The sequence below is a fragment of the Prinia subflava genome, chromosome 9 (assembly GCF_021018805.1).
Source record: "Prinia subflava isolate CZ2003 ecotype Zambia chromosome 9, Cam_Psub_1.2, whole genome shotgun sequence".
Taxonomy (NCBI): Eukaryota; Metazoa; Chordata; class Aves; order Passeriformes; family Cisticolidae; genus Prinia; species Prinia subflava.
In genome coordinates this window covers 18,752,960-18,765,346 of record NC_086255.1, presented here as the reverse complement: position 1 = coordinate 18,765,346, position 12,387 = coordinate 18,752,960, and the positions used below count along the sequence as shown (strand labels likewise).

The following is a 12,387-nucleotide window of genomic DNA, read 5'->3' as shown; positions in this document are numbered from 1 at the left end:
GCGCGTTCTTGTGCTCTCAATTCCGGATAATGCTGGACCCCTTTTATCCAGCCCCTCCTCTTTCCCTTTCAAGTGAAAAGAAGACTCCTGTGCCCCCCCATCAAAGTTAAAGGGAGGCTTTAGAGAGGAAGGCTCAGCACGCTGGGGCTCTTGAGCCTGTGTTTAATCTCTTTCCCCGTTCCTGTGTGCCTCCGTGGCTTCCCTGCCAGTTTCTTTGTTGCCAAGTTTCTCATTTCCTTTTATTTGTGTGTGCGGGAGGTTGCCAGGCTCGCTGGAATGCATCTGAAGTCATCCTGGGGGGACGCGCCTCAGCCCCGCCGCGGGTGCTCCATGGCCGGGCGGCTGGAGCGGCCTTCCCCGGCCGCAGGAGCGGGGCAGCCCGGGGCCAGCCCGGGGACAGCCGGCCGGGTGGAGCAGGGTGGAGGACCGGGAAAAGGGCTTGAGAGAGAGGCCTCGACCGCCGGGCGCTGCCCTGCCAGGAGGAGAGCAGAGGTGCTCAGACCGTGGCAGGGGAGGGGGCTCTGCTCTCTGTTCCTGCCTCACCTCGGCTGACCTCAGTGCCTGCTCTGACTCTTGGCTGCCCTGCTCCGTCAGGTGATGCTGGGCTGAAGGTGTGGCCTTCAGCTGGATTTGGGGTGTGTTCCCAGGATCAGTATGGGCCTCCTTAGGCTCCCGAGGGTGAGAGTTGGAATCATACCGGCAAAGGGGGGGACTTGAATGTTGCTCCAGAGCTGGACATAACTGAGGAATGCAATGGTCTTAACAAGTGACAAGTGAGACCAAATTCGTGTTCATGCTGCCATCCATTCATCGTGAGCTACTTCAGGGGACAACCCATCTCTCAGGGAACACAGGAAGGGGATGTCCTGGGTGGAATGAGACATGGCAGGAGCACAAATTCACTGCTGCAGTTTGTCTCAGCTTTCCTTATGCCTTCCCACCAGAACAGAGCAGGTGACATTGACAATATTTTCATCCCTCCTAGGCCATATGGGTCTGGTTTGGCATATGGGGTTACCGTTCATTTCTCTCTGAAGCAGTACTGGGGAACTGTAACTCCAATAGCATCCCCTAAAGTCAGTGTTAGCCTGTTTGATAGGCTGTGGAAACCAAAGAACAGGTAAAAGGATGGGACTGTGCCCAAAACTTAAGCTTCTTAGAGACTGCCACTTTTTGTGATTAAGCTTCTGAAAGTTCCCTGTACTTTCCAAGGTAGATATCTGTTGGCACAGCTCTTGACACTAGAAAGCAAAGAAACAACCTCTTTCAGGTTTCTTAGTCCTTGTTGAGTTTCACCTGAATTCCTAGAAAAGTTCAGCAAAGGTATCAACCCTTGGTAAAGGTTTTCTACATTTATAGGCCTTAACCAGCCCAAGGAGTCTCTCCTGCAACCTCCACCCATGGGCCCAAGGCTTTTTTAAGCTTGTCCATGGGCCTTCAGTCTCTGTGACAAGTGGCTTTTGGTGGATCAGCCACTGTCATACCCACTATGGGTCCTGTTAATCCAGATGCCAAAGTATGCACTGACTTCTCAGCTTGACCTTGCTTCTGCCTTGTGGTCTGTGACATGCTGAAAACAGAAGTTACTCACTAGAGGAATTTCCAGTGGAAAGAATAGCAGAGGTATGGGATGGTTTTGCTTAGGATGTGTCTGGAGTGCCTGGAAGTGGCAGGTTGCTGTGCAGCAGCGTGCAGCAGTCCTGGCTGGCCTGTCCCATGGCGCAGGGCTAGGAACACTCAGGCTTTGGTGCTACTTTCTGCTCATGGGCACTGAGCGCAACAGCTATGCTAAGAGCCTTGTCCTGGCTCAAAGGCCTCAGCACTTTTGTAGGTCTGAGTATTTATTGCTGTAGTGCAGAGACCAGAGCTGCCAGGCTCATCTCTGGCTACCAGTCAGCATGTCACTGCCCCAGGATCTGCCAGATCTCCCTTTGTTCACAGGACATTTGTACTGCCATTGTCTCTGCTTCCCTTGGACAGGCCCATGGGGTTGTGCAACTCTGAGTTTGTGCAGTGTCCACCTGGATGTAATCGTTTTGGCTTTGCACCTAGAACAGTCTGTCAATCTGCAACCCCGAAACTCCTGCAGGAGACCAGGAGATTGCATCTCATACCAAGCAAAAGACTGACTGATAAATATATTGCAGTAAGCAGAAAATAGTCATCTGCTGTAAATACTCTTCTATGTTTTCTTGTGGTGCTGCTATTCCAACCCAGTTGTTAAACTATCTTTGCAGACAGGGTTCCACACTTGAATTTTTTTCAAGGTACTTTCTTGCTGTACATCTGGCAGCTCCTGAATTGCTTTTATGGAGGATTCCTCTGAAATTTCCAATAATTCTAAAATGAAAAATGTAGTTTATTAATTAAGGTATTGTGAAGAGAGCTTCTGATTAAGCCAATGTCTTTTTCCAATGTTAAGAACACTTTTATTCAAGAGTATTTCAAGAGATATAGCTTTTTCTATATACCATTTCTACTTTGTTTTCTTTAATCAACCTCAGATCTTTTCCTCCTTGGTTTCCTTCACCAGGGCGAGTTGCTGTAGGATGGCAGAGCAGAAGGAAAGCACATCATCTAACCACTCTGATTCTCCCCTGCTGCTGCTTGGCATCCATACATACTGTGTATTGCAAGGGAAAAGCAAGACCTGGAAGCAATCTGCTGAGGGTTTCAGATTCTCTGTTCCTCTCTTCCAGTCCATTAGGTCAGAAAGAGAACAGTTATCAACAAGTGTTTCATCTGGAAGTGTAGTCCTGGGATTTCCCAAGATTTTTACCCCAACTTGAGTTTAAGACCAGTTTCCATCTATCAGTCATTCTTGACTGAATTTATATTCTGATTTTCCTGAGCTAATTTCCACTGCCTGCTCCCTTTATAATGCTTTCTTTGCATTTGAGGCGTGGTTGTGTCAGATCCCAGCACAGGAGATGTTTCCACTTGTGCTGGTTGCTGCTGTCTGCACACAATATGGCTCTAAACTATGTGAATTATACACTTATTGCATGAAAAGGGAGGAGTTCTTGCAGGGAATTGGCCTGAAACTGCTTCTGATCAATATTTTAGAGTTTTTTGACAGTAAAATGAAAAACAACCAGAGAGGTAGCAAACTGGAAGAAGGTTGCAAGTCCTTTGGAGATTAAGGTTGCTGCTCAAAACATTGAAGTTGGTATGCTGGAGAAATAAACTAAATTTAGGTGAGTAGTATTCAGTAGATGCAAAGGCTCAGTATGACTGAGGAATGGAGGAACTAGTGCAATGCCTAGGGCGAGGGGCAGATCTCAAACTGGAGTGAGAGTCAATAATGTTGCATCCTTGGAGTGAGAAAATGTTTGGCTCTGCTTTTGTCAATGCCAGGGTCACTGCTGAGACACGACAGGTCCCAGCAGCTCTCTGGCCTACTGCAGTGGAGTCCTCTGTAGTGCTGAAGGCTGCCATAGAGCTGGAAGCCACAGCCTGTGAGGAAAGGTTAAGGGACTGGTTTATATGAAAGTAGAGAGGACTATGGGTGCAAAAACGCTTGGTTTCTCAGTGTACCAATAAATGATGTCAAGAAGCAGGTAAACAGCCATTTTCTGTGCCCACCTGCTAACAAACAGAAAGAAACAAGTATCCCTAGAATGGAGGAGATGATGTAGTAAAAGCCTTTGCTAACTCATGGAGCATAGAAGCACCAGCAGAGATCACCATGCAGCTGCTGGGATCTTGGCTGGAGGTGCTGCAGAATATACCTCAGACAGGGGTGGGCTGGATGAGTCTGTCTCAACAGGGATGTACCTGGGTCATTGCATCACTTTTCCCAGCCTGCATTTGTACATTTCTCTCCATCCATTTCATCTGCCTGAAAGCTGGCAGGGCAGTGGGAACTTCAAAGGGATTTGTACTTTGAGGTTTTTCCTTTTTCCCTGTGGAAAACCTCCAGAATCAATGAAAACATACAGCATATGCTATGTATTCCCCCAAGAGAAAGCAATGCAGCAAGCTATTGGATACAAAATGCTTTGAAATTTCCCGATTGGAAGGTAATTGATTATCAAACAACAGTTATACTGTGCAACAAAGATCATAGTTCCTATTTGGTGATGCAAAAACTAAGGATTAAACCTGCACCCCCTAGAGCAGGGATGCTTAGGGACAGGTGTCCCTTGCAGGGAGGTGGTAAACACATGATGCTTTCACCAGCCACCAGCTCCTGGTGTTTCAGTCCAGGCCACCGGCAGTTCAGAGCTCTCCCCTCTCCTGCAACCCTGGAATGTGCATGGCTGGTTAGCAGCAGCCTGGCAATCCGGAGAGCCTGCTATGGCAGCAGCTGCTTTTCCAGAGCTGTCCCACAGGCAGCACAGCCCAGAGGCTGCTGGCCAGGGTGAGGAGCTCCCTGCAGCTGGCTGAGGTGGAGCCTGTGGGAGGGGGGTAGGTCTTCACCAAAAGCAACCGGCTGGAGCAAACTTTACTTCCTTGCAAAGTGCTTCCACCTTGCAGTCCTGCCTGCCCAGCTAGTCACCCTGCTCCCTGATGCACATGCAGCCAAGTGCCAGGCAGCAGATGGAGGAAGTACCATCTGGCTTCCACCGAGCTCATTCCCAGGCTGGAGCTGGGGGAGCTGCTGGAACAAAGGATGGCATTGCTTGGGAGTGCCTGGACTAGAGGGTTTGTGAGTACTGTGGAGCCTTAAGCTTGCTTCTTTCATGCTCATTGGCTTCCCAGCACAGCAGCAGGTTTCCCAAGGTGCAGCTCTCATGTGCGTACCCTGATAGCTGAGCTGTGGGCTCCAGCCACTCTTCCTGTCTGGGGGACTTCTGCTGGACTCATGGAAACCACAATGCATTTTTCCTCTCTTCAGCCCACACTGCTGCTCTTGTGGCAGGACCATATGGGCCACACTCATGGGTCGGATACCCTGCATTTCGTTCGCATGGCTGGCACAGCCAGATCCTGTGGTGTCGGATGAGATTTTCCTCGTTCAGGTTCTGCTTTGTTCCGTGCTAACTCCACACAGCTGAGCTGTGTAGGGCTAGTCACCAGGGAAAAGAGGCTGGCAGAGATGAATAGAGGATGTGAACAGTTCCCTTGGTGCCCTTTTCCCTCACTCTTGTTTCCCTCTCAGCAGGGGGAAGCAGTCTCTGCGTGGTCCTCTGCCGATTGCATCGGGAAAGTCATTAAAAAGAATTAAAAAGGAAACAGAAAGAGACAGAAGAGGGGGAAAAAAACCCTACACAGCCCCAAACAGTTATAAACTCGAACAAAAGAACAACAGGATCTTTCTGCTCAAAGCTCTGGGCCACCCTCACCTTGACTGCAAAGGACAGCAGTGCTCCAGTGACTTACTGGGAGAACGGAAGAAAGCCTTGGCTGTATTTCTGCTGGGATGGTGGTGATATGGATTATGGGGCTGGTTGTGAAAGCTATCATCTGATTGTTCAGATGGGGAATATATATATATATATATATATATACAGGATTAAGTTAATAAGTTAATTACACATAGTTGACCCATCCATCTGCTGAAATTGGCAATGGCTTCTATCCTGGCTATTGGAGAGGGAATAATATGTTAGATACCATCCTGGGGGGCAGTGTCTGTCCTCCATTTTGCTGTGCGAAAGTATCAGTCTCTGTTAGCAGCTCTTCTGGGGAGCAAAAGAATGGGATGGAACACCTGGTTCCTCCTGTCCTGTCTCCCAGGAGGATTTGCCTTCCAAGGTTATGGGGTTGTGACTGGTCTGGGAAGATCTGGTTTATAATCCAAATTTAGTAACATAAAGGTTTTCCCCAAATAGTTGCCTAATTTTGAGTTTGTACTGAGATACAGAAGTCTAGGCTCTTTCAGAGGCCAGCCACTAATTTGTTCTGAATCATGACTGGACATGGTCAGTCACCTTTAAAATGCTTGATATTTGAGTTCTGGATGACTGCTTGCAACTTGGAGCCTGTAAAACTCTGTGGAGGGTTGTCCCAAGATCCTCACCATCTTCACTTCCCTCAGCTTCTGCTTCAATGCCAGTCTGTGACTGCCTGAACATGTCCTTTCAGGACTCTGGGGCAAAGGCAGAAACTTTAAGATAGCAGTGAGGTAATTTTTGCTGCAGTGAGAGCAGCCTGTAGGCTGGGGACAGAGATGGTGATGGGAGAGGCTGGCAGAGATTAGTTGAAGAATCTCATTCTGAAGCCCTACGGGCCACACACTTGCCTGGGTCTGACACAGTCACTGGTTCAGGTTCCTTCTCAAGCCATCACACAAACAGCAGCATTTCCCCTGGGTTTATTTCTGCATGCTTCAGATGAGTTGGATTTTCTCACCCAAAGATTGGCCTCAGGAAAGCTCCTGGACCATTTTCCTATTAGCCCTCCTTGTTAGACTCTCACTGAGGTAGTCTGTAGCTGCAGATGTTCCTGTGCATCCGTTACCAAGGCTCAGGCTACAACTGTTGCAGAAATCCTTAAATCTAGCCCAGTGGATCCCCGTGAACATTGCGGATTTGTTCCTTTATGTCTCACCTGGTTTACCACAAGCTGAGGCAGAATTCACAGGGGCTAACACTGGGGAGGTTCAGATCATATACTGAAATAGGTGTAGCTGCTGCAAAGTAGGGTTTTCATTGGTGGTGCCCTTAGTAGCTTGCATTACCTTATTTACATGTATATTCTGGAATCTACTGTACATTAATAGGGGTCCCTGCATTTATACCATTAGCTGTGTTCTTCTAGGTGTAACTGTGTCTGTGTTGTTAAAACTTGCAGGTTTATCTTCATGCAGATTACCAGTATTGGGGTAAAAGGCTATCACTCTGATGTATTTACAGTTGATTTCTTGTTCACTGGCTGATCCTGTGGAAATATCTTGTTCCCAGATAAGGTCAGGTAAGTGTGTAGTGTCCTGTGTAGTTTGTGGGTGTGTTGGGGTGTGCATTGTTGTGTGCTGGATGCATCACTCCCCGGGGGTGTTTCTGTGGGGTGTTTTGAGGCATTCACTCTGCTCGTCACCATGGGGACAAGGGGGGCGGCAGGAAGGAATACAGTTTGTGTTTCTTAGTGTTGTGTGATTGTGCTTCCACCGTGCCTCAGAGTGAAGGTGCATGATGAAGTACATACCTGTGTGTGTGTGTTTCTGCGTGACAAAAATATGCATGCACACATGCACTGGCACATATAGGCACACACCCTCCAGGCTGCAGGGCGTGTAGGAGAGAGTGTGTGTGTGTGTGTGTGTGAATGCTATTTAAATAAAAAAGAAAGGAAGTGAATCAGGGTCGTTTCCATTTTAATTGTAAAACAGATAAGCACTAAACACTTTGAAAAAGTAAATGACTTGAGAATAATTACTATCTATTACTCTGCGTCCCAGGGGGGCAGTTGGAGGAGCCCAGATGGCTACAAAAATGGGATTTAGCAGAAAATTGAAGACATTATTCACCGTAACACATTATCAATTACCTTCATATCAATTACAATAACCTTACATTAGAAGAAGGGCCAGGAGACTATCTTCAGCCCCCAGCCTGAATAGTAATTGCACTACCCCTATGGATGGTGTGTGTGTGTGTATGTGTGTGTTACAGGGTGGGAGGCACTACAGGGTTGTGCAGAGGTTTTGGCAGGGGTTTTCCCTCCAACTGCTGGGAAGAGAAGGGGAAGGGATAATAGCCACTCAAAATAGTTTTTCCTCCTCTTTCTGCAGTCACCTCATGGAAGGTTTTCCTCTGTCCTGTTTGTGTGATCTAATAGCTCGAAGGGCAGCTGATGTGGCTCCTTCCAAGAAATTCTGCTTGGCTTGCCATTTGGGAAGTTCAGAGTCTCTGTGCAGAGACTATTGTTTCGCACCAGTGTCCTCTACTTTCCTCTTCCCCCTCTCAGCCATTTCAGCCAAGCTGCTCACTTTGTTAATGGGGGCTCGTATGCAATCTGATGTTCTTTTCTGTAGGATCTGCCTTTCTTGGTTTAGCAATCTGTGCAGGAGGTGGGAACTGCTCCCTCTGCCAGACCCAGATGGGGCAGCAGCTCGTGTTTCCTGTAAACACTTACAGAGAGGTCACACAAGACCTTCTGATGGGATATGGAGATGAACCGACCAAAACCAATTTTTAAAATCTCTCCTCTTCCTTTTCTCCAGGGATGCTGGAAGGTGTCCTGAGGAGGAGCATTAAAGCCTGGCTGTTCAGCGGGCTAGTAGCATGAAGGTAGCTGTAAGGACATCTTGTTGCCTGTGGTTGTCTCTTGATGCCAACTGGGATAGCTCTTGGAGCTGGTGGTAAGGCAGTGCTTCTGACTGTAGCTGGCTAATGCTTCTGGCTTGCTATAATGCCATTCTGAAATTCCACCTCCCTGATCTAGGCTTGATCCAACCCACCCAAGTATTTACACATGCAACACCCACATCTAGCTGTCTGGTCCCATTCTCTGCTGCAATCCAAACCAGTTTCACTGCCACGGTGTCCTGGCCTGTGCCCAAATGTGTGTGTAAGATAAGGGTTTAGACACATCAGGGCACTTAGGAGTTAAATTGTTGGTGAGACTCCCTCTAGCCTCCCCCCTTTCCCAAATATGCAGTGGAGTGTCCAGTGGGTTAGTGCAGAGAGGACTAATTGCTATTAAAAGGCTTTAATCTGGGAGATTAGTGTTGGCTCCAGGCAGTGTTTGCACACGAAGGAGATGTTTCCGATGAGATGAACTAGAATTTGTCCCTGCTGTTTTGTTGATAGAAAATCATCTTCCCCTTGGTTTTTTCTCTTTATCTCTGTCTTTCTTGCTTTCTTGCTCTCTCTGATCATTTGCTTTTTCCTCTTCCTTGAAGTTAAGCTGAGAGCTTTATTGTATTTTGGAGTGGCAGTCCTGTTTGACCTTTGGGGTTGGTTGTCTTTGCACATGTGTACAGACATGCGTGTGTATACACAGAGATGTGACTGGACTTTCCTGATTCTGAGTCCTGCAGAAAATAGATCCTGCTCAAGAGAAGTAATGATAAATATATTTTCCCCTCATTTGCTGTTGAGCCTCTTGTGGGTCAAACAGGGGCCTGCAGAGTCCTTCCTATAATATAAGTCAGGCCAGTCGCCTTCTCCTGAGCAAAAGCTTGATCCAGAGACCATGAGGAAAAGTGTTGCAGAAAATCTTAAAGCTCCCTACAGAAGTAATTAGTGGGAGGTAATTAAATGATTACATATGGAAAGGTATGGAGTATTACTGGACCTCTGGCATGACCCAGGAAATGTCACTATTGACTTTGATGAACATTGGATCAAGCCCAGTGGAAATTAATCTGATAGCATGCCAGATGTGTCCAGAGAACCTTTCCATGAAGGAGACACAATTGACCTGGGAGCACAGAATCTTTGTGCTATACTTGCTGAAGGATCCAGAAGCAGTCATTCTTGTTCTGAAATTTACTGTTGTCAGAAATCCATGAGCATCTCTTAGGTCTGGCTATACAGACTCACAGTCCCTGCTGCTCCTAGGGTACAGTTGGAATTCTCACAGCCTCCTCAGGAAGTTAAGAACCAATTCCCTTTGAAAAGAACAATAAAATAAATACTGCTTATGTGTAACTCTAGTGGAAGGAACTTTGTATCCTGAAGAGAAGGATATGTGAACACGTTACAAGAAAAGGAAGACTGGAGTAGAACCACAATGTTTCATGGTCCTTCTGGCCTAGAGAGTGACCAGACAGAGGCTAGGAAAGAGGAATGGTAAGCAAGAATGAGTCCTCAAATCAATGAGGCCAAGAATCAAGGGGACAGTTGGGTCAGGGGAAGAAAATTGGTTCAGGATCTGGGTCTTCCATTTAAAGAGGTCAAGACCTTCCAGGAAAGTAGTGCTTTGCAAAGTGTTACACATCATTCTTCTGTGCACTGTCTGAACACCATGGGCTTTGCTCTTTTGCAGGATGCTGCCAGAATCTTCCATGAGTCTGCACTGTCATTATTTCACCACAAATAGGTATTTCAAGGAGGTGTAAGTGAGGGACTGGGAGAAGAGAAAATTAAGTCAGCTTTTTGTTCCTGGGGACTTTTTGGCTCTCCAAAGGCAGTTGTGAAGCTTGTAGCTTGGCAAAGTGGTGTGGTGGTGTGTTATTCTTTGGGTTTTTTGAAGCATTTGAATCAGATACCAAGTGTCACAGCATGGGACCTCTTAGGACAGCTTTGGAGTTGGCTGAAATTTAGTATAAATGTAGTTATTTCTCTCTCTTTTTCCCTGCTCCGGCCCAAAAATCCAAACTGTTACTGTTAGCCAGCAGGAAGGCAGACCTACTGCTCATGTAAATTGCTTTAGTTCTGTTGTTTGCCCTTGTTCCCTCAAGTTTGCAGATGATGTTGGTGTAGCCAGCATAAGGATCTGGCCTCTAGCATGTGTTTGTCCCATCTGCTGTCCAGCATGCTAATTTTTGTGGAAGACACAAACTTGCACGGACTGTGATTTTAAGGAGGAGCCCTTTTCCTTTTCATGAGCCAACTGCAAAGCCTCAGGGGCCAGATTCTGAAAGGCAGTCAATGCCAAGATCTGGAGGGATGGGGAACTCAGGTCCTGGCAATTTCTAGCTTGTGATCCAGTATTGACAAGACCATAGGGAAAGCAAAAACAGTGATGATACAACCTTTTTTTTTCAGTAGTAACATTACTGGGGGGAAGGGCCAGACTTGCAAAAAAGTCTCAGTTGAAATAGGGCCTGAAAAATCCTCAAAGAGGCTAGGAATAGTGGAACAGGGAGTGTATTTCCACTGCAGTTGACAATCAAAGTAAAAATAATGATTCCTTAAAAAAAAAATCACAAAAAGCCCCCAAGTAACAGGTAGGAGAGAAGGAATTTGCTTCTTTGGCTGATCATCTTTAGTTCTTCTATTTCAATAGGAGCAGAAGTATGTCAGGTGATTGCTCAAGTGATTCTTCCAAGTATTTGATGTTGCAAATGTTTACAGATATTAATACACAGGCTTCTTAACATGCCCAGCAATCCCACTAGTCTTGTATTTTGGGTGCAAGATTGGAAATACATGAGATTTTCTAAATTGTCAGGCATGATTTTATTAAAAAACTAAAAAAGAGAAAAAAAGAAAGAAAAGTAAAACGGCCAAGCCAAAAATATAAAATATTTTGAAAGTGTCCCAACCTCAGTAATTTAGAGTCCACCTTGAATATTGCTTATTTTTTGTATAGTGTATGTTGGGATACATTTCTTGGCTGTTACTGGTCATATGCAAATGGCTTACTGTGCATTTGGGTAGTAGTGTTAGTAACTGTTATTTTTATTATATGCTTCTTGAAGTTTCTAAGCTCTTAGAATCAGGTAAGCATATGACAATCTCAGTCATCCATTCAGTTTGTTACCTTTTCAGTGTTTCTGTGTCCAAGGTGAGCATTAAATCAGAATAAATAGCCTAAGAATTTATTAGAAGCTTAAAAGTCAAAAAGTACTCAGAATCTATGATATGACTGATTATTTTAATGAATTTCAGTGGAACTTCTGGTTTTAGCAGATATGGCACACCATTTTTAAATAGCTTATGTTGGAAATATCACAGATAGGTTTCCAGTCACTTATAAATGCTCATGAATGTGGATCTTTTATTGTATTCATCCCACTGTGAGATTGGGATCCTGGGGGTTCTGCATCCAGGGCAGCCAGAAGGGGTAGGCCACTTGGTGTTTGGGAAGTATTTAGAGCTCTCCATGTGTTGAGCCTCTTCAGCCTTACTGGTAAAACTTCCCCTTGACTTCAGAGATGTTTATGTCCCACATCACATCCAGTTGTGCAGGTCTGGTCACGTACATGTCTTGCACAGAAGTGCCCCTCAGGACCATGGGAAGCGAATTTTTGGGGAGGGGGCTGCACTGATGTGTGGAGTAATCAGGAGAGATGGTGACTGGTGCAGGATGAGACTGGGGACAAGAGACTTAAAAAGGGAGAGATATATAAAGGACCATTGCATTGGATTAAAAAAATAAAAGAAGATTGACACGGGCATTGGAATTGGAGAGCTCCATGGACAGGAGGCAGCTGGGAGCTCACTCAGCAACCAACTAATCCCTTTTCTCTGAGCTGCAGCCAACCAAGGTGTAGCTGCCTCCTCTAGCCTACCAGTGGCCTAAAAAATTTTGAGGAAACCTAAATTAAACCTGTCCCCTGATGGGTGTTCTGTCTTCCCAAATCCAATTAGCCAATCATGACTTTTCACTTAGCTGCAGTGACTTTAATTGGATCAGAATAACAAAGGAAGGATAGAAATTACAGGAATTTACTTAACATGCAGGGTGGAGCCTTGCACCAAGGATCATCATGATCTCTAGCACTGCAGAGGCTGTAGAGTTCATTAGAGGTGTAAAAACTCCATGAACAGTCCACAATAATATGTATGAAGTTTTTTCAATTTTTTTATAAGCTGCTAGCATCCATATGGA

General features: G+C 46.0%; 1 long non-coding RNA gene across 1 annotated transcript in view; it reads left to right on the top strand.

Annotated features, from left to right (window-relative positions):
* The first annotated feature begins 324 nt into the window (after positions 1-324).
* The window catches only part of LOC134554809 (uncharacterized), a 44,800-nt gene continuing 32,737 nt past the window's right edge, over positions 325-12,387 (top strand). Inside the window, exons 1-3 of the long non-coding RNA XR_010081315.1 lie at positions 325-492; positions 5,105-6,858; positions 8,108-8,245. This is a non-coding gene — a long non-coding RNA (uncharacterized LOC134554809). The remainder of the gene's footprint in view (positions 493-5,104; positions 6,859-8,107; positions 8,246-12,387) is intronic.